Source organism: Pinus tabuliformis, chromosome 1_2 (genome assembly GCF_031772625.1).
Source record: "Pinus tabuliformis cultivar Carrire ecotype Pingquan chromosome 1_2, CPIR1, whole genome shotgun sequence".
In the NCBI taxonomy this organism is placed as follows: Eukaryota; Viridiplantae; Streptophyta; class Pinopsida; order Pinales; family Pinaceae; genus Pinus; species Pinus tabuliformis.
The window spans coordinates 745,557,738-745,583,626 of record NC_142298.1 but is presented as its reverse complement, the minus strand read 5'-3'; positions in this window follow the sequence as shown (position 1 = coordinate 745,583,626).

Genomic DNA, 25,889 nt, shown 5'->3' with positions numbered 1-25,889 from the left:
GTAAGTTGAATTGTATATGAGCCACTTGCCCAAGACTGTGATCCATAGTGGCCCATGATCTATGGATTGCATGTAGCAGAGGCTAATTCTTGTTATCAGTTATCTATTGGTGTTGTGTGGGTGGCCATCCTTGTAGGATGGAGAGTGACCTAAGGAAGAGGCCAATTCAACAACCATGAGACCACATAACACTATCAAATTTCCCAAGCCCGAACCTATCACCAAGAATGAAGGATGGAGTTATGACATGCCTATGGTGGAGCCAAAATAGTTACATCCTTTGAATTGTGATGAAATAGAGAATTCATTGAGAAGGTCACGCCAGAATGGTGAAGCTATGGAGCCAATGGTGTTGAAGAAAGGTGTAACTTGGTTGAGTTTTCATAATGACTTATAATTATGATTTCATTTAAAGAAGAAACAATTGTATTTATTGTATTCCTTGCATCATGAGTTTCATGAGCAAGAAGTGTTTTTCATAGGTTAGAGACTTCTTCTTGATGTCTTTAGGTTTCATTGTCTTGTTATGAATATAATTAAGAAATCATGAAGTCATGTTACACATGCCAAAGTTACACTCCAAGACATTGTCACTATCTCTCTTGCAGTCGGCTAAAAGAAGGAAAGTATTCTCCTTAAGGTAATGTCGGCTTATCTTTAGGATCTCATGTTGGCCTAAATGACAAGCATAAGTCACTATATATATAGAGTGACGTCACCTCATAATCGTCAAGCAATCTAGACATCTCTAATCTAAAAACAATACAAATCTTAGAGCAAAGAAGATAAGGGTATTATAGTGAATAAGGAAGGTGACTACACGTGTGTAAATGTCTTAAGGGTTCTTAGGCTAAGTCTGTCATCTAAGCGAAGGATCAAAGTCTGTTCTCAGACAATGGCAGCTACAGTTAAGGGCTATATCAAGCGTTGAATTGTGATAGAAGAAGACCAAATATAGAGAGGCTATCTTGGACCGAAAGAAGAGATCAATGAAGGTCGAGGACCGTGTCTAGGTTTGCGAAGGAAAAATGAGACCAGGACTCTCCTAGTGACAGTGTAATAACAGTGCGAAGAGGAACTAAACTAATACAGTGCAAAGGAGGAAGACGGTGAAGGCCGAAGAGTGTAAGATATAGTGACAAGTGTCATGAAGAAGAATTGAGTCAAATATTTTATCAAGGGTCTTGGTATTCGTAAATAAAAGACTTTATAATAAGAGATTGAAGGGTTTTCTCTCAAGAGGAGAGGTTTTTCCTTGGCTTGGAGCCTACATCTTGTGTACTTTTATTTTGTTGATCTCCTTGTTTTGGTAGTTGGTTTATGATTGAAGAACACACTATAATAATAATAATAAGAAGATAATCCTAAAAATTGAAAAGACATCTCAAGCAGTTATCATTGTAAGAAGAATCATTAATGTCATTTTTCCCTATATTATTAAACAAATGGAAGTGCAAAAACCAACCTACGATCAAGGGAGGCTTAGGATGGCCAAGTGCAAAACCCACAATAATGCTGACATTTCAATGTTGAGAAAAGTAAAACAAACTTATAAGTGTCCCAATTATAGATTGCGATGACAGAATGGGCATTAGAGGCATGATTCCCCTACAATAATATGACAAAGCTCATATTTCTCCTTATCAAATGGCTCTTGTGACAAGATACTGGTGACAAAAATAGCCCTAGGGTGGATGATGGCTCACCAAGATGACACGCTTGTCCCACTAAACATGGAAACAATACCAACAATGATGACGAGGCATATTGTTTCTGCGAGAAAAACCAAATGAAGAGTACGATGACCAAGGCTTAGTTGGTATGGCATATTTTCAAGATAAATTTAAGCATGTTTACAAATTGAATGCTTGGCCAAATGGCTTATGTTCCAATTCGTCCATGATCTTCTGCCGACGACCATTGGCATTAGGCACCCATTGTAGGGGAATATATATACATACATACATACATACATACATACATACATACATACATACATACATACATACATACATACATACATACATACATATATATATATATATATATATATATATATATATATATATATATATATATATATATATATAGATATAGATATATACAAAACCAACTATTGCAGAACACCTTGTGCCAAGATATATCTGCCACCAAGAGTCAGCCATCAGTGTGCCCATCCATTGAGTTTATGCCTGCATTGATCAATTATCCATAGTCAATTTTCACACTTGTAGTTATTTGGCTTAAGTCTAAAGTCGAGGTAAGTGAGTTCATTCTTCAAGGTCTGGAAAATTGATGTCCCTATAAAAATTATTCTTTTTGTTTGGTTGGTTTGGAGGAAAAAAACACTTACCTAGGAGAATCTATGTAAGAGGGGTTTTAATGGGCTAGGGTGATTCCCAATGTGCAAGGTCTACACTAAAACTAATGTCCATCTATATCTAGAATGCCCTATTTCTATCATGGTCCGGGATGGTATTTTTTCTTCATTGAAATTGTTTTGGAGGAGATTTGGACACATTGAAGAATGAATCCAATGATGGCTAGAGTGTGGTGGTAAATTTATGGTTATTCCACATTTTGTCTTCTGGGAAATTTGGTGTGCCAGTAATGGACACATTTTTGAGGGACTTCAGATTTCAACTCACCAAATCACTTATAAAAAAATTTCATGGCTAGAAAATATCAAGCCTCCTTCTCAGCTTATTCGGGATCATTGACATAGGTTTCTTCCTCACCCCTTGCTTTACCCGGCCTAGTATTTCAATGGTGCTGCATAGAGGAACCAATGTGGCTGTGGAGTTTGGATTTGTGTGGACCAAATATTTCACTATAAGATACATTGGAACGGTGGTACTAGCACAAACAGGAGGGTAGAAGTCCTGGCACTTTGGGGACTTCTTTAGTTCTCTAGGAAAATGTCCATCGAATTCTTAAATGTATATGGGAACTCACATGTACTAATTAAGGCGATGTCAACTAATTCAGATTTATCTCCTCCCCATCTCTCTACATGGATGTCATAGATAAAACTCCTCAGGAGGTCATTTACTTCGATCACCTTCCAGCATATTTTCCGGGAGACAAATGGGACAACAGACTCTTTGTCAAAGAAAGGGCTCTCGGCAAACATAGGATATATGCATTATACACATATGGAATCTGATAACATTAGAGCGGAGGGATCTATTCCCCTTCCTTAGTCTTTTTTATTATTATCTTCCTTATTATATGTTGAACTATGGTCATATATGCTAATCATGCATTGTTTTTTTGCCTTTGTCTGAATTATGGGGTCTTACTAAAAGCATAATTTTGTGAAACTGTACTAGATCATTAAATGGGCTACCTGATATTATTTTTGTATATCTGTCACTACCTTTGAAGAAATATTGTTAATGCTTTGTAAAAGATATTATTTTGGATAATATGCACTAGTACATTATATAAACCAACATTTTTTTCATTTGAAAAAAAAATAAAAAAAAATTGCTAATTACAATAATAATTTGTAAATTGTAAGGCACTCAATCATTTCCCAACCTATTATTTATGGTTTTTAAATTAACAACATGTATTAAGTATATGGTTGAACCCATTAAACAAACTCTTGGAGTTGGCTACTACCTATATAACAAAATCAAAGATCATAAATTGAAAAACATGATTTATTTGTGTGGTTTAAATGATGAATTTGTTGAATGACCAAATATCATGTTTTTACTCCATGTCAACATGCAAATCAATAAGAAATTTATTTATTTATTTTTGACACTTGAAATTAATAAGGAAGCAATGGTGAAAAGGTTAGACTTATCTACCTAAAATCAACTGGACTTTTATTTGTTAGTTTAGCTATATAAAGATGTAAAATTAATTATTATTATTTTTTTTTTCTCTAAGTTATGCTAATTCTATTAAGGTAAGAAAAAATATCATACACCAGAGGCTGAAGCTTGTACTTAGCTATGCTAGAGGAAAGGCATCAACCAGTAAAAAAGCTAGATTTGAACTGCCCAGAAGGGAAACCAATTCTTAACCGAAGTTTCTCAAAAATATGATCTTGCTGCCCATGCAGGGGAAACCAACAAATTAACAAGTTTTGCATCATTGTATCTGAGGAGACTAAAAAAGTAAACCCAACTGAAGAGCCTAATATTTTAGTGTTCCCCAAGAAAAACCATTGAAAAACAGAAACTGAAGAACAAAGTCCCAATGAACCTGAGACACATGGCAGCTGAGTGGCAGTCTACTAGGCAGGCGCGTGGCACGTTGAATGGCAGCAAGGTGGCAGACTAGGCAGCGAACACATGACATCAAGGTGGCGGCTAGGGACGTGGCGGAGACGGAGGGTGCTCCTCCACGATGAGCCATTTGTACTCATCCATGGCGCCGCTTTCCAGTGGCATAGTCTCTGTGTCACCTGTCTACAGCTCCAGATACTCTTCCTCGATGATGTAGCAGTATTCATCGATGACCCAATTCATCTACGAAGTTGTTTCCACTTCCTTCCCTGTGCATCTAGTTGGAAGCTCTGTGCTTCGCTCCCCTGCACCCTGAAGACTCGACTGTGCCAGTTCCGTTTTGGCTTTTGGTTGGCTTCTTCCCACAGTGGTGCGACCTCTCACAGCAATGCTTGAGAGCCCCATTGCTTTAGTGTGTCCATCACCCATTGCTCTATGTTCCTCAGCTACCATGAGTCATCCACCAACCTTAGAGTCTTGTGCCTCCATATTTTGCTTCTCCTCATGAAAGCTAATGGTAAGGGTTGTAGTGATGAGGGGTTGGTTTAGGGCAAAGCAAAGGGTAAATTGAGCATTATGGGAATGTGGTTGAGGAGCTGGTGGAGTGCTTCTGGGAGAAGGGCCAGAAGTGGAAGGAGGCATAGCAGAGGCCCCTGAGTGGAAACGACCTCTGCCACTATGCGTATTGGGGTAGCAGCCAATGTTTTGCTCAGCCAGAGAGGAGGTGGTCTCCGAAGCAGAAGAGTGCCTGGAGCGACTCAGGCTCCCTCGATTCCCACCTCTATGGCTGCGCATCCTATGGCACACCATGCTTTTTGCAATTGGAGGCGAGTTTTGGTCTGAATTAGGCATAGTGGGCTGCAGCGTTGCAGCGGAGCTAATAGGCAATTCTATAGAGGGATGAGCTACCAGGGCCGAGGGGATGAGAATTTGCAAATTCAAGCTATGGGTGAAATGGATACCCGAGCCAAAATCGATGCAACAATAAAGATTACAACGTCTTCCAGTGGTTGTGCGGGAGCTGGGCACTGCCACTGCATGAGGGCAGAGGCATTGTAGGGGCCGAGGTTGCAGAGGAGGAATGGTAGGAGTAGAAGTGGTATTTTCCCAAGAGCCCATTGTTACTTTGAGTCGAGGTTGAAGTCGATTATCAGAGTGGTGGCAATGTTCATTCGAGCGCATTTATGGCTATGGTTAATGCCATATTTGGATCTTTGTGCCACCCTGTGGGAGGCCATGTGCTCTCTCCACACGCCAACCCAGTTGGTAGCCACCTCATCGTCCGCTATTTCCACCCGCATCCAGGAGATGGGCGTCCTTGTGCACCAGGTCAGTGCAAGCTTGCAATTGATTGTGGTCATTTAGAATGTTGATTGTGCCAGAATGTAGGATCTGATCCTGTTCCACTCCAATGTTTGCCAGGAGATCTGCAACTTTATTGCTATCCCTTTTGACATGAATAAAAGTGATTGCTCTCCTGTTTTTCATCCATTGCTCTATTAGTTCAAGCCTGGCCATTAATCTCCAGCTTTTGGCAACTCTCGAAGCAGTGCTTCCTTGTTGGATTTGAGTAACCATATTGATTAGAATTTGGGAGTCCCCCTCTATTATGATGGGATGAAAATTATGTTGGTGAGCTAAGTTCATACCTTGCCATAAGCCTTCCAGTTCTGCAGAGTTATTCGTATCCCATCCAATGGAGCCAAAGTACATTAGCAGGGGTTGGCCCTCATGGTTTCTGAATATGCCACCATGTCCTGCTTTGCCTGGGTTGCCCTTGGAGGCACCGTCGAAATTTAACTTAATCACCTTCTGTGGGGGGTGAATCCAATGTGAGAGCTGCTTGGTAATAGTGCTTGATCTATTGGGATCCAATTGTGCCTGTTGGAGCTGGAGGTTCCAATTTTCCCATATGCTTAGTTCCTGAGGCTGGGTGGGAAAGTCCTCAGCACTCCATTGGTGTAGAGCTAGAGTTTCCTTGATATTCTGACATAAGTTAGTCCATATGATTTCTAAAGAAGTTCTTTGATTTTTGAAAATTTGCTTGTTTCTTTCCTTCCAAATTGTCCAGAAAAGGAAGCCCGGCAGAATTGTCCATAGCTTATTGAGAACTTTGCTGTTATAGGGCTCTGGAGTCCAGTTGCGAATGGTACCTTTTATATCCCCTAGAAGTCTGCATGGTCGCTGACATCTGAAAGTGAGCTTTTCCCAGAGTTGGTTAGCCATGTGGCAGGAGTCCATGAGGTGTTGAATAGTTTCTTCATGGTTTTGACAGTTAGGACAGTAGGATGGTCCCTGAAATCCTCTTTTGATTAAGTTGTCCCAAGTGAGAATTCTTTGGTGATATAGCAGCCAGGTGAAAGTGGAAATTTTTGGCCAAATCCCTACAGTCCATATACGATTCCAAGCAGGATCTATTGGTTCCTGTGTTTGGAGCATTAGCTGGTATGCTTCTTTGGTGGTGTATACTCCTTTCGGTGTATATCCCCATCTAAGTACATCTTTTCCAGTATTGAATCTGATTCTTCTACTGGTGAGTTCTTTGTGTAGCTCTGAGTTATATGCTTCCATTTCTTGCTATGTTATTTGAACAGAAGGTTTCCATTGCCTGAAGCCCTGTGTGGTGCTGAGAGTCCAGAATTGTGCTACATTGTCCTCCTGGTTAATATCGTTTCCATTGTGATTTGTGCAAGGTAAGAGTTCTACAATTTTTGGTCTCTGTTGCCATGAATCCATCCAGAAGCGTGTTGTCCTCCCGTCCCTTATCTCCCAAAAGCTATGATGTTGGATGACCTCTCTATGTTGCTTTGCCGTGTTCCAAATTAGGGATCCTGTGATCATGGTAGTTATCCTTATTAGCTCTTGTTGCGGTCGATTGTTTGCATACTTAGCAGTCCAGAGTTGTGCCCATGGCTTCTGTGGGCAGGAGACCCATTGCCACCAAATCCGTGCTCCCATCAAAGTATTGCTATGTTGCGGGTCACGTAAGCCTAGACCTCCCTGCTTTTTAGGCTTGCAAACCTTGTCCCATTTTACTAATGCCCATTTTCTGTTTTGTCCTGTGGAACCCCATAAGAAATTGCGTTGCAGATTCTTGATTCTCTTTAGCACCCATTTCAGTGCAGCAAGAACTGAGAAGAGATAGAGGGGCATAGATTGTAGGACTGCCTTTATTAGGACTAGCCTGCTTTCCATGTTGAGAGTTCTGTGTGTCCAAGACAATAGCCTACTTTCCATTTTCTCAATGAGTTGATGCCAGGAAGCATGCTTTAAGGCTGAATCTATAAGAGGGGCACCTAAATAATGAGAAGGAAGTTTGGCTTGAGAGAATCCAATGATTCTTTGAGTAGCGACAGGAGTATGGAAGAAGAATAGTTGAGATTTGGCAGTATTTATAGTGGTGCCAGAGGCTTTTGAGAAGGTATCTAGAAGAGCTTTATAGGTTCGGGCTTCACTGACAGAGGGATGACCAAAGAGCATATTGTCATCAACAAATTGTTGATGAGTGATCGTGGGGGTTCCATGTACTGAGATTCCTCTAAGGTCATGAGATTGAACAACCTGCTTTATAAGACGACCCAGACCTTCAGCCATAATGATAAAGAGAAATGGGGATAGAGGGTCACCTTGACGGATTCCTCTGGAAGGGGAGTAGGGTTTGGAGGGGATCCCATTGACTAGAACAGAGCAGAGTGGAGAGGAAATTAGGGTCATAAGCCATCTAACCTAGGTCGGGCTAAATCCGAAGGCAGTCAGCATCTGTTTTATGTAGGTCCAACTAAGCTTGTCAAAGGCTTTAGATAGGTCGATTTTCAAAAGCATACCTGCCTGTTTGTTTTTCTTTAAGGAGTGGATGGTTTCATGAGTCAGAATAATGCCGTCCAGGATTTGACGTCCTTCTACATATCCAGATTGCTCTGGTGAAATGAGAAGAGGGAGGAGTGGTTTGAGGTGGTTGGAAATGACTTTCAAGATAATTTTGTATATGACATTGCAAAGTGCAATGGGCCTGAACTTCTCCAGAGTGCTCGGTTGCGCTTCTTTGGGAATAAGAGCGATGAAGGTTGCATTGAGCGAGGGAAGTAGCCAATGCATGACTCGTGATTCTTTGACCACATTCCATACATCTACTTTGATTAAGTCCCAGAAATGATGGTAAAAGTTAGAAGTAAAACCATTAGGTCCTGGTGCTTTCCCAGCTTTCAATTGATTTGATGCCTCTTCGACCTCCGTGAGGGTGACCGGTTGTAGCAATAGCTGATTATGCTCCTCTGTTATGAGTCTAGGAATATGTTGAAGTATCTCGTTGATGGCAGGCTATCTATCTATGGGTGGCTCTTGATGTACTGTTTTGAAGTGATTGGTGAGCTCTTTCTCTATATCTTCCTGTTTCTCCATTCTGTCTCCTTGTGAGTTTTGAATATGCGAGATTGTATTATTCATTCTTCTTTGTATAGTTGTGTGATGAAAAAATTTGGTGTTTCGTTCCCCTTCTTTTAGCCATATAATTCTTGACTTTTTTCTCCAGAGCAGTTTCTCTTGCCTCCTCCTTTCATCTAATTGTGTTAGTAGGAATTGTTCATGTCTGGCTAGTTCCTTTGTTCTACCTTCTATAATGATCTTCTGCTGTAGCTCTTTCATGCTTTTCTCAAGAACTTTTTTCTCTTGAAATATGTTGCCAAATGTGGTGTAATTCCAGGTTTTGATTTGCTTTTTGATGTGCTTCATTCTCTACTGGAATTGATACATGAGTGAGCCACCATTGGGAAGGAAGCTTTCCCACGCTAATTTGACCATTGTTTTGAACTCAGGGTGGGTGAGCCAGAAAGCTTCAAATTTAAATGGTTTTCTGTTTGATTTTCCTAGATTTTTCCATTGCAAGGAAATGGGCCAATGGTCCGAGCCAACCATGGGGAGAATGGAGGCGCATATATCACCACCTAGATGGAAAAAGTTGTCTGAGATTAGATATCTATCCAACCGTGATGATATTTGTTGTGAGCCTGCTCTTTTGTTGTTCCATGTGTAGGTGTCGTTATCAAATGGTAAGTCTATTAGACCATTGTGTTGAATGTATTCTTTGAAGTTATTGCTTTCATTGTCCAGCTTTCTTCTGCCTCCAAGTTTTTCCTCCAGCCGTGTGATCATATTGAAGTCACCTCCTGTGATCCAGAGTGGATAAGTTCTTGGAGCATTAAGAGTCTCCAATGTTTCTAGCAACATGGTTTTTTGCGTGCCATCCTGAGGGAAGTATACATTAGTTAAATGGCCATGTATGTTGGTTCCGATTAGGTGGAACGTTGCTTGAATGAAATGATGTGAGGCATGGAAATTTGTTAGGGAGATATGCTGAGTGTTCCATGCTATGGTGAGCCCTTCCAAGGTGCCTGTTGTGTCTATTGTCACAATTTGACATCTTGCTCAAGCTTTTGATAATGTGTAGGCTAATGTACTAGTGCTACATTTTGTTTCCTACATGAATACAATGTGTGGTTGTTCTTGCTGAATCATGTTCTTTAACATTCTGTACTTCCCGGGACCGTTAAGTCCTCTTACATTCCATGAGATGAGCTTCATGGTTGACCTATAGGTAGGGATCGATAGTATTTGGTCAACTTGGAGCACCTTCCAGACTCCACTAGCATTTCCCCAATTAAAATGGTGCACTGTAGATTTGTCTTTCTACCTCTTTTCTTCCCATCTTTGATGATATGTTTCCCATCCCATTTACCTCCTTGTTGTATGCCCAAAGTATTATGCTGATGCACTCTTGTTAGCACTACTTCCAAATTTTCCAGTTGTCTGTCCGGTATTGTGTCGAACTCTTTCCTTTTGCAAGCTTGCTCTAGACTAAAAATGTCTATATCTCTGAGATCAAAGCTTTCAGGTTCTTCTTCCATTAAACTTTGCTGACTGCTGCCCTCCATATGGGTTAATGGCTGAGGAGGTTCTGCCAGTATATCATCAATGTCCATAACTTTGTCAGACCAGAGGGCTTTGTTATGAATAGGGTTGGGGATGGGTTGCGAGTCTGAGGCATGCATATCAGAGGTATTAACTTTCGATGGTTGACTAGTTTTATTGTGAATAGGTATGGAGGACAGATTGGTGGATGGAACAGAGGTTGGCTTTGCTGTCACAGGGGGATCTGATTCAGGCATATCTAGGTTTGCCAAGATATCAAAGCTATTGCTGGAGGATGGCACATCTGATGATGGAGTAACATTTTTTGGTGCTGTGGGAGGTTTTTTGGTATGCCTTTTTCTGCTAGCCACTTTGGTGAATCCTTCTGGATCAGACTTACCTCCATTTTCTGTGGGTTTAGGAGGTGCATTTAAGGGACAGTCACGAAAAAGGTGTCCATGGGCATGGCATCTCCTGCATCTGAAGGGTACATGTTCATAATCTATAGGTTGTATCCATTCAAAGTCATCGTGAAGGAGACTTACCGAGTCTGTGAGCACTTGGCCCAGCTTCATGTATAAACAAATACGAGCGTAGGATGTATATCTTCGAAGTTTTGTTTCCTCTGCTGCCTTTATGAACTCGCCCAATCAATTGCCAATGGCTTTAAGTGATTCTTCACCTTAGTATTCCAACAGAAGCGAGTACATGCGGATCCAGGCTGGTGCCCAACTGAAGTGTTCCTTATCTGGGTTAAATCTTTCGACCCAGTCATGTAGATAAAGACTCGCTGCATTGAAGATATAGGTTCCTCCATCTAGGACTCGATTTTGGTCTTTAAGGCAGTTGAAAATAGCTGTGAAGAAGCCTTTAGGGCCCAGCTATAGAGTTACATGTCCTTTGGGCTTCCACTTTGAGGTTATCCATCCTTGTAAAGCTTTTTCAGTTGGCCAATAGCCTATAAATTTGCCAATCAGGGCATGGTCTCTCATGTATTGTATTTGCACATTGATCCTATGATTGGGTAGCTCAATCTTGGGCCGTTCTGTAGCAATGGGCTTGCAAGTGGACGATGATACTTTCTTTGGTTTTTCAGATGCTATCGGTTTATCTCCTTTCTCGTTTTCCAGATCCTCTTGTGCTTTCTTCTCCTACTGCTATGCAGGCCGTACCTCTGGCGTCTCTGCATTCTCAGTTCCGCCTTCAGTTGGGTCTTCATTGTTGTATTCTTTGGGGGGAGGCGCTGATGCCTCCCCCATCGGAATATTCATTGTTCTTTGCTTCTAGAAGCGCAGAGCCTATACTGGCAACAGTTCTGCTTGGGCCTGAGAGGCTGCTTACTCTGTCTCTGCGCCGTGTAAGGGTTTGTCAGAAACCCTAGTCCGCCATTTTCCTTCAGCTCATCCCATTAATAAATTCTAAAATTAATTATTAGGAAGTAATGTAAGTTTAATTAAATGATTAGATGCATTTATTGATGATGTCATGTGTGACACATTATCACTAAAAAAAAATAATTGAAGGTGTATTTAGATATTAGGAATGATCATAATTAATTATACTAATAAATTTAACAATATTTTTAAATGAACGGTGTTTATGCGTCACAAAAGATCATAATTAAAAAATATTAATAAATTTTAAAACATTAATTTTTTTTTAATTGAATGTGTATTTAGCCATTATGAAATATTATAATTAAAAATTATTAATAAAATTTAAATAAATGTGTGTTTATAATATTTGAAAATATAATATTTATAATCAATATTATATTATTAGAAAATAAAATAAATATTTTTTTGTTAAGGTTTGGTTTTATATTACTTATGCAAAATAGTACAGGGAGTTTGTCTTTGTGTTACAGGTTGTCATGTTGGGAAAATATCCTAATAACACAAATTAAGTTGCTTCAAATTACAAATATTTTTTTCCTGATGAGCATCTCTATTAAAATAAAGGATTTATTAGTTCCAAGGATACTATGCCAAAGATGACAAAAATGTTGGCTCTGTTCTGCAGAACAAAAATGGACATTATCCATTATTAAACATGGAATACATGAAACCATAATATGACCTAGGATTGACCATGAACGAGCTTCCAATGGGATCACGAACTTCGGACCCGCGAGAAACTTCTAGCCATTGATCAACAAAGGGACATGTGTTGCGATCCAGGGAGAAGCCTTGACTCACCAACCAACTAAGGGCTACTAATAGACCACGATGCCAAGTAATACCATGAACTGCAGACCATAGCCATAAAGAAGGTGTTGAATGCGACTAGCCACCATTCCAAGAAATGCCACGAACCGCAGGCCATAGCCACAAAGAAGAGAGGCCCTAGACTCCTAGGAGGCAAGGCCACACGAAACATGAAGTCTGCATATAATTTGGTTTAGATCCACCCTTTGCAGTTGGTTGCCAACCTAACCCCATGTGGATATTAGTTGAATTGTATATGAGCCACCTGCCCAAGACTATGATCCATAGTGGCCCGTGATCCATGGATTGCATGTAGCAAAGGCTAATTCTTATTATCAGTGATCTATTGGCATCGTGTGGGTGGCCGTCCTTGTAGGATGGAGAGTGACCTAAGCAAGAGGCCAATTCAACAACCATGAGACCACATAACACTATCAAATTTCCCAAGCCCGAACCTATCAACAAGAATGAAGGATGGAGTTATGACATGCCTATGGTGGAGCCAAAATAGTTACATCCTTTGAATTGTGATGAAATAGAGAATTCGTTGAGAAGGTCACAATAGAATGGTGAAGCTGTGGAGCCAATGGTGTTGAAGAAAGGTGTAACTAGATTCAGTTTTCACAATGACTTATAATTATGATTTCATTTAAAGAAGAAACAATCGTATTTATTGTATTCTTTGCATCATGGGTTTCATGAGCAAGAAGTGTTTTTCGTAGGTTAGAGACTTCTTCTTGATGTCTTTAGGTTTTGTTGTCGTGTTATGAATATAATTAAGAAATCATGAAGTCATGTTACACATGCCAAAGTTACACTCTAAGACATTGTCACTATCTCTCTTGCAGTCGGCTAAAAGAAGGAAAGTATTCTCCTTAAGGTAATGTCGGTTTATCTTTAGGATCTCATGTTGGCCTAAATGACAAGCATAAGTCACTATATATATAGAGTGACGTCACCTCATAATCGTCAAGCAATTTGGACATCTCTGATCTAAAAACAATACAAATCTCATAGCGAAGAAGATAAGGGTATTATAGTGAAGAAGGAAGGTGACTACAAGTGTGTAAATGTCTTAAGGTTTCTTAGACTAAGTCTGTCATCTAAGCAAAGGATCAAAGCCTGTTCTCAGATAGTGGCAGCTACAGTTAAGGGTTATATCAAGCACTGAATGGTGATAGAAGAAGACCAAATATAGAGAGGCTATCTTGGATCAAAAGAAGAGATCAGTGAAGGTCAAGGACTGTGTCTAGGGTTGAAAAGGAAAAATGAGACCAAGACTCTCCTAGTGACAGTGTAATAATAGTGCGAAGAAGAACTAAATTGATACAGTGCAAAGGAGGAAGACGGTGAAGGCCGAAGAGTGTAAGATATAGTGACAAGTGTCTTGAAGAAGAATTGAGTCAAATATTTTGTCAAGGGTCTTGGTATTCGTAAATAAAAGAATTTATAAGAAGAGATTGAAGGGTTTTCCTCTCAAGAGGAGAGGTTTTTCCTTGGCTTGGATCCTACATCTTGTGTACTTTTATTTTGTTTATCTCCTTGTTTTGGTAGCTCGTTTATGATTGAAGAACACACTATAATAATAAGAAGAAGAAGATAATCCTAAAAATTAAAAATACATCTCAAGCAGTTATCATTGTAAGAAGAATCATTAATGTCATTTTTCCCTAGATTATTAAACAAATGGAAGTGCCAAAACCAACCTACGATCAAGGGAGGCTTAGGGTGGCCAAGTTCAAAACCCATAATAATGCTGACATTTCAATGTTGAGAAAAGCAAAACAAACTTATAAGTGTCCCAATGACAGATTGTGATGACAGAATGGGCATTAGAGGCATGATTCCCCTACAATAATATGACAAAGCTCATATTTCTCCTTATCAAATGGCTCTTGTGACAAGGTACTGGTGACAAAAATAGGCCTAGGGTGGATGATGGCTCACCAAGATGACACCCTTGTCCCACTAAACAAGGAAACATTGCAAACAATGATGACGAGGCATAATGTTTCTGCGAGAAAAACCAAATGAAGAGTACGATGACCAAGGCTCAGTTGGTATGGCATATTTTCAAGATAAATTTGAGCATGTTTGCGAATTGAATGCTTGACCAAATAGCTTATGTTCCAATTCGTCCATGATCTTCTGCCGACAACCATTGGCGTTAGGCACCCATTGTAGGGGAATATATATACATATATATACCTATACATATACACAACCAACTATTGTGGAACACCTAGTGCCAAGATATATCTGCCACCAAGGGTCAGCCATTAGCGTGCCCATCCATTGAGTTTATGCCCACATTTATCAATTATCCATAGCCAGTTTGCACACTTGTAGTTATTTGGCTTAAGTCTAAAGCCAAGGTAAGTGAGTTCGTTCTTCAAGGTCTGGAAAATTGATGTCCCTATAAAAATTATTCCTTTTGTTTGGTGGGTTTGGAGGAACAAAACACTTACCTAGGAGAATCTATGTAAGAGGGGTTTTAATGGGCCAGGGTGATTCCCAATGTGCAGGGTCTACACTAAAACTAATGTCCATCTATTTCTAGAATTCCCTATTTCTATCATGGTCCGGGATGGTATTTTTTCTTCGTTGAATTTATTTTGGAGGAGATTTGGACACATTGAAGAATGCATCCAATGGTGGCTAGAGCGTGGTGGTAAATTTATGGTTATTCCACATTTTGTATTTTGGGAAATTTGGTGTGCCAGGAATGGACACATTTTTGAGGGACTTCAGATTTCAACTCACCAAATCATATATAAAAAAATTTCATGGTTGGAAAATATCAAGACTCCTTCTCGGTTTATCGGGGATCATTCACATAGGTTTCGTCCTCACCCCTTGCTCTACCTGGCCCAATATTTCAATGGTGCTTCATAGAGGAACCAATGTGGCTGTGGAGTTTGGATTTGTGTGGACCAAATATTTCACTATAAGATACATTGGAATGGTGGCACTGGTAAAAACATGAGGGAAAAAGTCCTAGCACTCTGGGGACTTCTTTAGTTCTCTAGGAAAATGTCCATCGAATCCTTAAATGTATATGGGAACTCACATGTACTAATTAAGGGGATGTCAACTAATTCAGATTTATCTCCTCCCCATCTCTCTGCATGGATGTCATAGATAAAACTCCTCAGGAGGTCATTTACTTTGATCACCTTCCAACATATTTACCGGGAGACAAATGGGACAACAAACTCTTTGTCAAAGAAAGGGCTCTTGGCAAACATAGGATATATGCATTATACACATACGAAATCTGATAACGTTAGAGCGGGGGGATCTATCTCCCTTTCTGAGTCTTTATTATTATTATCTTCCTTATTATTTTTTAACTATGGTCATATATGTTGATCATGCATTGTTTTTTTGCCTTTGTTTGAATTATGGGGTCTTACTAAAAGCATAATTTTGTGAAACTGTACTAGATCATTAGATGGGCTACCTGATATTATGCTTGTCTATCTGTCACTACCTTTCACTACCTTTGAAGAAATATTGTTAACGTTTTGTACAAGATATTATTTTGGATAATATGCACTAGTACATTATATAAACCAACATTTTTTTCATTTGAAAAAAAAATAAAAAATTGCTAATTACAATAATAATTTGTAAATTGTAAGGCACTCAATCATTTCTCAACCTATTATTTATGGCTTTTAAAATAACAACATGTATTAAGTATATGGTTGAACCCATTAAACAAACTCTTGGAGCTGGCTACTACCTATATAACAAAATCAAAGATCATAAATTGAGAAACATGATTTATTTGTGTGGTTTAAATGATGAATTTGTTGAATGACCAAATATCATGTTTTTACTCCATGTGAAAATGCAAATCAATAAGAAATTAATTAATTTATTTTTACACTTGAAATTAATAAGGAAGCAATGGTGAGAAAGTTAGACTTATCTACCTAAAATCAACTGGATTTTTATTTGTTAGTTTAGATATAAAGATGTAAATTTAATTATTAAGAAGTAATGTAAGTTTAATTAAATGATTAGATGCATTTATTGATGATGTCATGTGTGATGCATTGTCACTAAAAAATTGTGAAATTATTGTATGATCAAAGGTATCTTTAAATAATTTGTAATAACATAATTTCAACCCATATAATTTTCCTGTTGTTTATAAATCCAATAAATACATTGTCTTACATTTCATTATAAGAAAAATGATACAATTTTTAATAAATAAACACATACAATCAATTTGCGTAGTCTAACGAGGCAGAGGAGTTGCCTGGAAAGTTATGGAAATTCCGGTCATATTTAGAGAAAATCCGGCAAAGATTTTTATAAATCTAAGTTATAGTGGTTAGACTTCAAAATTTTAGGTGTCTTAGACATTTTTGATGGTGCTGAATCTATTTCCACCATCAAAAACACGATTCAAACACTGCCTCTACAAGATTTTTTGAAATTTTTTTTGCCCGGATTCCAACCACTTTTAGTCGTCCGGACAATTCTTCCACCTCCTTAGACGACTCCCAATCAATTAGAACCAAACACAAATTTTACCTAAAAACTAATAATTTTTTTAATAAACAAACACATACAATCAATTAGAAACAAACACAAATTTTACCTTAGAGAAACCCAACCCATCCTAGAAAAACTCCAACAATAGAATGGAATTGAATATGTTTTATTTATAATTTTAAAAGAAAAAATTTACTAATTATAATGCTAAAATAACTAAATATTGCATGGACTTCTTGACATCATACTAACAAGTTTGTTTTGATGATAGTGACGTCAAGGCCTTCAAAGATTATTTTAGTGAATCATTGATGGAAAAGAGGCTTGTGATTTTTCAGAGGAAGTTTCTTTTTTCATGATAATACCTTGAGAGATTATTCTAGTGAAACATTTTATTGGAATATTTGTAAAGACAAGGTGACATCATGATTATATTTTTTTGATTCTTAATAAATTAAGGTAATAAATAAATTTTATGCTATCGAGTTTTAATTGAGTAGCGGCTATATATGTTTATCATTTGATTTTTCCAAGGCCGAAATCGAATAGTAGACATATACAACCATCGCTCAATACAATCCGATAGCATAAGATTTATTTGTTACTATAAATTAACAAAAAAGACTCATTGCATTATATTTACATTATATTTCTTTGGAAACATTTTCATTATATTTCTTGATCGCTAATAAATTGTTCTTTTCACATGTGTGAGTGAGTTTTACGTTCCCTAATCTAATATAATGGAAAAAAAATTGTTTTTTGGTCGGTTTAACCATATTGTGGATTTTAATAGGCACAATTTTACATGTTAGATGATAGTAAATTTTCTCACTGTACGCTAAAGTTTTTACTGACAGGTTGGTATGATTTTTTTTACATTTACGTAAGTGTCCAAACATAAGTGTCCAAAGATGTTGGTTGTGAATCTCGCATATATTTAATATGTGTATAAAGTTGTTCATGGATCAACATGAATTTCACCATTTGATACGGTGTACCTAATATTGGTATCAAATAGACCACACTATTAATATCATTATGCTAAAGCTTATTCAATTTGTGGATGGAATTAAAAAGACTTGCTAATGTGTGGATTAAGTATTAAGGGATTTTCAATTGAGTAAATAAAATTGATATGATCAACACAAGCATGATTATGCATTTCAAGTTTTTGATTTAATATGAATATATTTATCCAAGGCACATTTTAAGTAAACAGGTAAGTATCTCAAGCTCATATCATTTATAGTGAGGAGTAATGCATTTTGACAAAAATAAAAATAAAAATGTCATTTTGCATAGGATTTTATTGAGTGGTGATTCTCAACATGCTAAAATTATTTGAGATATCAATGTTTGAATGTAATGAGATTATATATTTAATTGTACTTATTATGGATGAGTTGATTCTTGAACGATTAATAGTATTAGATATAGATTTGGACAATAAGAACAGGGCGAGTAGACAATGTGCTATTAAGTTTTATGAAATTGGGAAGAAAGGGAAGTTACTGTAAATTGTGAAGTGGTGTGGTGCACAGTAAGTTAAAAAAATAACTTGGGACTTGAAAATATAGTTTTTCTTTATTAATAAATATTATTAAACCATCCATGGGAAAAAAATGTATCAAGGTGGAATGGGTGGTCCTATAAGGATCAATCAAGGTTAATAGCATATTGGCAATGTATTGATAAATACCGAGAAGATAAACAAGGAAATGGTTTGATATTTGATGAGAAAGGAAACTAAGCCATTGATGTTGGCATCATTGATGGGATGCATGCCATTGATGTCAGTTTAGCTAAATAAGGAGAATAATTCTTAATATTTACCTTGTATATGATGGAATAAGTTGTCAACATCTATTATACAATGCAAGTTTCCATCAACATTGAAGAAATAAAAAACATTAACATTTTGTATACATGTTAATTCTATGTTGACCTCAAACAAATTAATTGATGATGAAAAAATAAGTGACTTTATCATCATAAAGTTAACCATTATATAAGAATAACAATCAAAGTGAGCATTATAAGGATTCAATATGTAATGAAGTTCAAAAGTACAAGAACACATTTAATTGGCTCTGCTAAGTTACTCAATTTAATTAAGTTCAACATAGCTCTAGTTGGCCCAACAATCAAGCAAAATGTAGGTGTCACACTCATCACTAGATTTTATTTATTATGAATTTACTATCTCTCTAAGTTCTTGAGAATTTAGTTATATTTTAGTTGTATGGCATCCTTTTCTAGACTTATCACCTTTATAATTGCTAATATTGTCATGACTACTTATTATTAATGAAATTCATAGGGATTCTAGTCATTAGTTTTAATATAAGTATATCTCCTTAGTCCTAGAATATATATTCTTCATTATCACTTGGGTAGGATATTATTATTATGGTTTGAGAGTGAAAAAACTTCTTGTTTCCTATTATCATGGAGGAGTTGAGCTCATTTCTTACTAAATGGTTGAATCTCACAAGACTTAATAAAAATTTAGATGCAAACTATGTAGTTAATCAGAATCCAATTACCACTTGGATGGGGCTTGTTGAAGCCATTATTATTTCACTCTATCTATCCAACTATAAAAATTATATGAACATCAAGTGGCTCCACCTACCCTAATGTTTTAGCATGCTTGTTCAATAGTGCATCCACTTATTTTATCAGTTAGGAATTCTTTTCTGCATTTTTTATCCAATTGAAAATCTTTCTATTAAATTTAAAAATGGATTGTATGAACATTTGTATTATGAGTTGAAGTACATAGATATTTCCATCATTGATGGCACATAAAATAATGAAAATTTATATGAAGAGAACTGGTTAGATCAATGCAAATTCAATGATATATATATATATATATATATAGATAGATAGATATACAAATTTAAATTATATATCTGCTACTTCTACAAGACCCTTATCTTTTTCTTTTTCTTCGTGTTATTCGGTTACTAAGTTTTTTTCTTTGTATATTTTCCATAGAGTAAGACTATGATGATCCCATTGAGGTCAATAATGAAGAGAGAATCTATGATGAGTTGAAATTTTAATTCAAAAAACATCACCTTGCTACAACACTCCACTCCTTATATAGCTTTAGATAGTCTATTCATCACACTTTCTCATATTTCCTATGATTTATTCACCATTTGTATCCATCAAAATGTCTCTAAAGGAAATTTTTATTTCAAACTTCATTGTTGATAATCTACATTCCAATGGATCCTCATCCTCATCCATTTGCACTTATATGGAAGGGTAATCATTCATCTACATAGATTGTGCACACATTCACTTTGTTATATTCATTTGGTCCTAAATTCATGGATAAAGTCACTTGTGATATGACCAATATGATTTGTTATGGTCTCTTTTCCTCGTTGACCTTACCAATGTGTTAGGAATGCATAATGATTAGTTCAGTAATACTTACATACTACATAAAGAAAATTCCAAATATCATATTCATGGTACATTAAAACTACACAATATGTTTCTCCTTAAAATAATTCCTTATCTTTTATTCGACATCTCTATCCACATCATTACCTAGATGTACAACATTAGGCTCATTCAACAAAGAACTCTTATACACATCCTCCTTCAACATTATCTTTTCTTACACATTAGACTCAATTTCCTTGTGATGTCAACTATAGAGGAAATCTACAATCTTCAAAGTTTCTCATTTATTACAAATTTATTTCCATGCTTGAAAGTTTAGATTTTGTAGCCTCTTTTCATTGGTTCATTACATTATTCAACATCAAGAATCACCTAAAGCTTCTCCTCAAGTTCTTAATTTTTTTTCCAATTAATTTAGAATCCATGACATTGTCAACACATATCAAGAATCAATATGGGACACTAAGATTCTAACCAATCATTTAATATATATTGTTATAATTGTTTATCTGCAACTTATTACATATCAAGTTTTCATCTCAAAGATAGTCTCGACTAATCATGGATGCAACACTCGCTAATATGTTCCTAATAATAGTCATCTTCCACATGAAATCCATTATATTTCTCATCAAATGCTACAAATATTTTCCCTCTCATAATAACATCCATGGTCAAAAGTTCTATTGAGAGGAAGGATAGGGATTCTATTATGTAGTCTTAGTATGTGTAGTTTTCATTACTACATTGGAGAATATTATTATTGTGGTTTGAGAGTCATGAAGCCTTTTCATTTCCTATTATCACGAAGTAGTTGAGACCATTTCTTATACTATCTCAATTATTGTGATTTGTTTCCAATTCTTAGGATCTAGTAAGAATATCTCTCCTATATTTTCTAGTTTGTTTTCTTTGTGTAATTCATTTAATCTAGTGTTTGGAATAATAAAAATTATATAGAGATTGTCTTTCATACTTGTGTGTTAAACTCCATTCATGAGTGCTTTATCATTGCGAGGGATTTCCTAAGTTGTAATGTACTTGTTTTTGTATCTTAATGTGTCTTTTGTGTTTATTGTGAATGAATAATAATCAGGGAAAATTTTAGGGGCTAATATTCGCCCATGGGCTAATTTTCTATACTTTTTCCAAAAAAAAGATTCGCTAATTTCCATTTCTTTGTAAAAATGATTTGCCCAAACTTTATAGAATGAAATTATTTTACCCTAAAAATCGCCAAAAAATTATATATAGACTATATAAAAATATTATAAATTTAAATACTTTTACAAAAATATCTCTAAACATTTTATAGATTTCATACTATGGACTAGTGGGATTCGCCAAGGTTTCTAAACTTTAAGATAAATTTCCATCCTTAAAATTTTCCCTGATAGTAATTTTAAAAAACATGATGCGTTTACTTATATTAATTAATTTTTCCATAGCCCTTATATAAAACTTTATGATTATACCTTAGATTGTAAATTTATCTCAATTAATAGAAAACCTTATATCATACTACATTTTCTTAGTTAACCTAAAATTAACTAACCTATAAGTGAAAAAAATATTCTACAAAGGCCATTGTTAACCTCTAGACAAAGTTCCATATTAAGAATAAAACCGAATGATAATTCTCATATAAATCCATAGATGTATTGTTATGTTGGTGTTGTTATCTAGAAACTTTAATTATAATTGTACCCATTGTCTCTTATATATATAAGTGAGACTAACTCATAAGATTGTCCCTTGTGAATTTCTTTGATTATAAAAGGAGGTGTTCCCATTGAATAAATTTATCTTCAATTATTAATATATTTTTCCACTAGAAAAATCGTAATCTTTCATTAACTTTGAAAAATTACATATTGTAGATGCAATTTGCATATGTTGTATCTGTCTAGCCCCAGAGGGCTCAGTCAAAATTTTGAAGGTTCTTCAAAAAAAATTGTATACTGTCCAGAACACCACGCAGGATGTTCATAAATAGGAGCCTTGTATTAAGTTTGTACATGTGCCATGCAGGGCCATACATAAATATCCTGTATAATATATACAAAAGTTTCAAAGAAACATTGTTCAAAAAAATTCCAAAAAAAACTAGTTCATGGGCTCTCTGCCCTGTGATAATGTAGATCTATGTATGGGCGATGATAGTAGTGGTATTCATTTGTCCCTCGCTATTCCTGGATCATCCACTCTCCTCTGGGAAGTACCATGGCCTCCTTGGATAGCCTGTCAACACAACTGTTATGTTCCTTGTAAATATGATTGCATGTGATATTATTAAATTGAGCCTTGAAAATGTTTATTTCATCCAAAATATTACTGAGTGTGTGTATGTGACAAGCAATAATATTATTGAACCAATTTATAATGATCTTCGAGTCTCCAAAAATATTTATGCCCATGCAATTATGCCCCAAAGAGAAATGCAAGAGATGACGAAGGGTGATGAGTTCTACGAAATTGTTTGTTCTAGCCCCTAATCCCATCTTAACTTTGAAGTAATGATGATCACTAAAGTATAAGATGAATCCACCACCACATCCCTGCTGTTGTGCTGCACCATCGAAATACGCCCAAGGGGTGTTTTTATCAATATGTGGAGGAGAATGAGGCGCACGGGCTTGGGTTTGTGGAGGATCAGGCATCTCATTATATGCCGATACTATACAGGCCATAGTGTGTGGCCAACATATAGGTTTGTTATAAAAAATAGAACGATTCCGAGCCAGCCAGAGATGCCAGCTGATAATCAAAGGGAGACTTTGAAGTTTTGAACCTTTATGTGATTGTACCAACCTTCCCATGCTTTGTTAATGTCATCACCTTCCCAGTGCCCTGTGTATTGAATTGAAGAAGATATATTTTTCCAAAGATCAATCAAGGCTGAGCATTTCAGAAACAGATGTAAAGTCGGTTCTGATGAGCTTTTTCATAATGTACACCAATTTGGCCCATGGAAGGATTGATGCATAATATTTTTGCCTATGGGAACTTTGTCTTTTAGTATACACCAGAAAATAAGTCTGGTCCGAGAAGGCGCAGTAAGTTTCCAAATAGGCTTCCACCAGAAGGTAATCAAATCCGGTATCTTGTGGGAGATTAGGGCTAAATAACCAGACTTAGGAGAGTATATACCATTGTCCGCATGACACCAAATGAGTTCATCCGGGCCCTCTTTTATCCTGATATGAGATTCAGATAGTGTAAAAATATAATCATGCCATTCTTGGTGCCAACATTGTGGTAAATCGAGTTGTAAGGTGGTTTTCCATCCTTGAGCAAAAATGGTGGAATTATGAGGATCCACAATGTTTGCAAGTACCTTGAGCTCGTGTGAATGAAGATGTTGTATGAGTTCTCTAGATAGTTGATATCTTCCTCCACCTCCAGTCCATGGATCTAAACCAATGCGAGCCATAGATCCATCGTTGATTCTCTGGGCCAGATTATCCTTGATGAGCGACAGAGAGTGAAGGAGTGCCTTCCAGACAAATGAGATGCCAGATTTAGGCCAACTTGGCAAACGAATCCAATCCATGATTTGCTGAGGCCAAATATACTTGTGATATGTGATGGCAGTCTAGAGATTCTGTCCGGTCAACAGAGTCCATCCCATTTTTGCAGTAAGTGCTTGCACAAAAAATGGAAGATCTTTTACGCCCCAGCCTCCCCATTTTTTGGGCAACGCTATCTTACTCCAGCCAACCCATGCAAAAATCCGTTTGTCCTAGTTTCCATTCCATAGATATATGTTGTAGATTTGTTGCAAACAAGCCAAGATGCTCCTAGGAATCCAAGCAAGTGCCATCCAGAATACAGGAGTGGCCTCAAGAACAGATTTTATAAGAACAAGTCTACCAGCTCTGGACAAATATTTGTGGCTCCATATGGTAAGCCTTTTCTCCAATTTTGTGACGAGCCAAACCCAATCAGCAATTTTTTGGCTGATAGGCTTTATCCAGAACCCCAGGTATTTGAGACCTTAGTCAAGAGGATTGATGCAATAAGGGAAAAGCTGATGAGAAAGATGTGACTCTTGGATGGAGGTTCGGGCAAAAGTAATGGTGGATTTTGAGTGATTGGCTAACATCCCAGTAGCTGATGAGAAGAGAGAGAGAATCTTGGAAAAGGAGTGGGAATCCTGAATACTTCCATCAAGAAAAATAAGAACATCATCCACAAAAAGTAGATGGGTGAGAAAGCAATCATCAGATATCTTGAGTCCACAAAGATCACCATCTCTCTTAGCCGATGCAATCAATCGACTAAGACCATCCATGAAAATCAAAAAAAGGAGAGGTGAGAGGGGGAATCCTTGTCTAAGCCCCCTCTCAGAGTGAAAAAAATGAGATGCAGACCCATTAATGAGAACACTGAAGGTGGGAGAGGTTATGCAGGCCATGATCCAAGTGATGAAATTGAGGGGGAAGCCCAAATGGATAAGGAGCATCTTAATATAAAGCCAACTGACATGGTCAAAATCTTTTGCCAGATCTATCTTAAGAATAATGGCTTTTTGGTGTCTGGTCCAGATTATATGAATGGCTTCTTGGGCTGAGCCAATAGCTTCATGAATCTGTCGATGTTCAAGAAAAGCAAATTGCTGGGGGGCAATATGTCGAGAGAGAATAGGGCGGAGGTGATTAGCAATGATCTTGGAGATAATTTTGTACAGACAATTGCACAAAGAGATAGGCCTATAGTCATTAAAGGAGGATGGGGTGTTGGACTTAGGAATGAGGGCAATGAAAGTCGAGTTGATGGCATTGTACAGAGATCTAGACAATCTTCACTCTTCCATGACTTTCAGTAGATCTTGTCCTAGGAGGTCATAGAAAGCGAGGTAGAATTATATGGTCCAACCATCCGATCTCGGGCTCTTGTCCTTTTTGAACCATTTTAGCGTGCCTTCAAGCTCACCAAATGTCACAGGAGTGAAAAGTTCCTCTACCTCATCCTCATTAAAAAATCTGGGGAAGTGACTAGCCACATTAATGATATCAACAAGATTCGAACCAGGAGGGCTTTTGTATAGATTCTTAAAATGAATAGAGCCAAGATGGGAGGGTTTATTGAAAGAATCAGCCACTCCTCCCTGAGGTAGAGGTAGATTCCAAATGGTGTTTGTTACCTTTCTACCTTTAGCATAGTTTTGAAAAAACCTTTTATTGTCATCTCCTGCTTTCAGCCATATGGCCCTACTCCGAAGACAGATGGATTCCTCTCTTTTCTTCAGGATCTAAGCCTTCTAATTCTCAAGTTCAATCAGATGATATTTGTCTTCAGTAGTGATAAATGCCAGGCTTCTCTCATCGAGCAGAGAGCTGAGCTTGGATTCTATGTGTAATAGAGTCGAAATCTCCCTCTGGTGCTTCTCTCTAGCCCAGTTAATAGAAAGATGCTTGAGCTTGGACAAGTTTAAACAAAAACCTGTAGCCAAGGAGTCAGATCTATCGATCGGGTTTGCAGCCAAGAAGTCTGAAACCATACTAACATAAGTAGGATCTTGAAGCCAGACATGGTTAAACTTGAAAGGGGCTTCTGGCTTAAGGTGAGGCCCCAATATCTCTAGATAAAT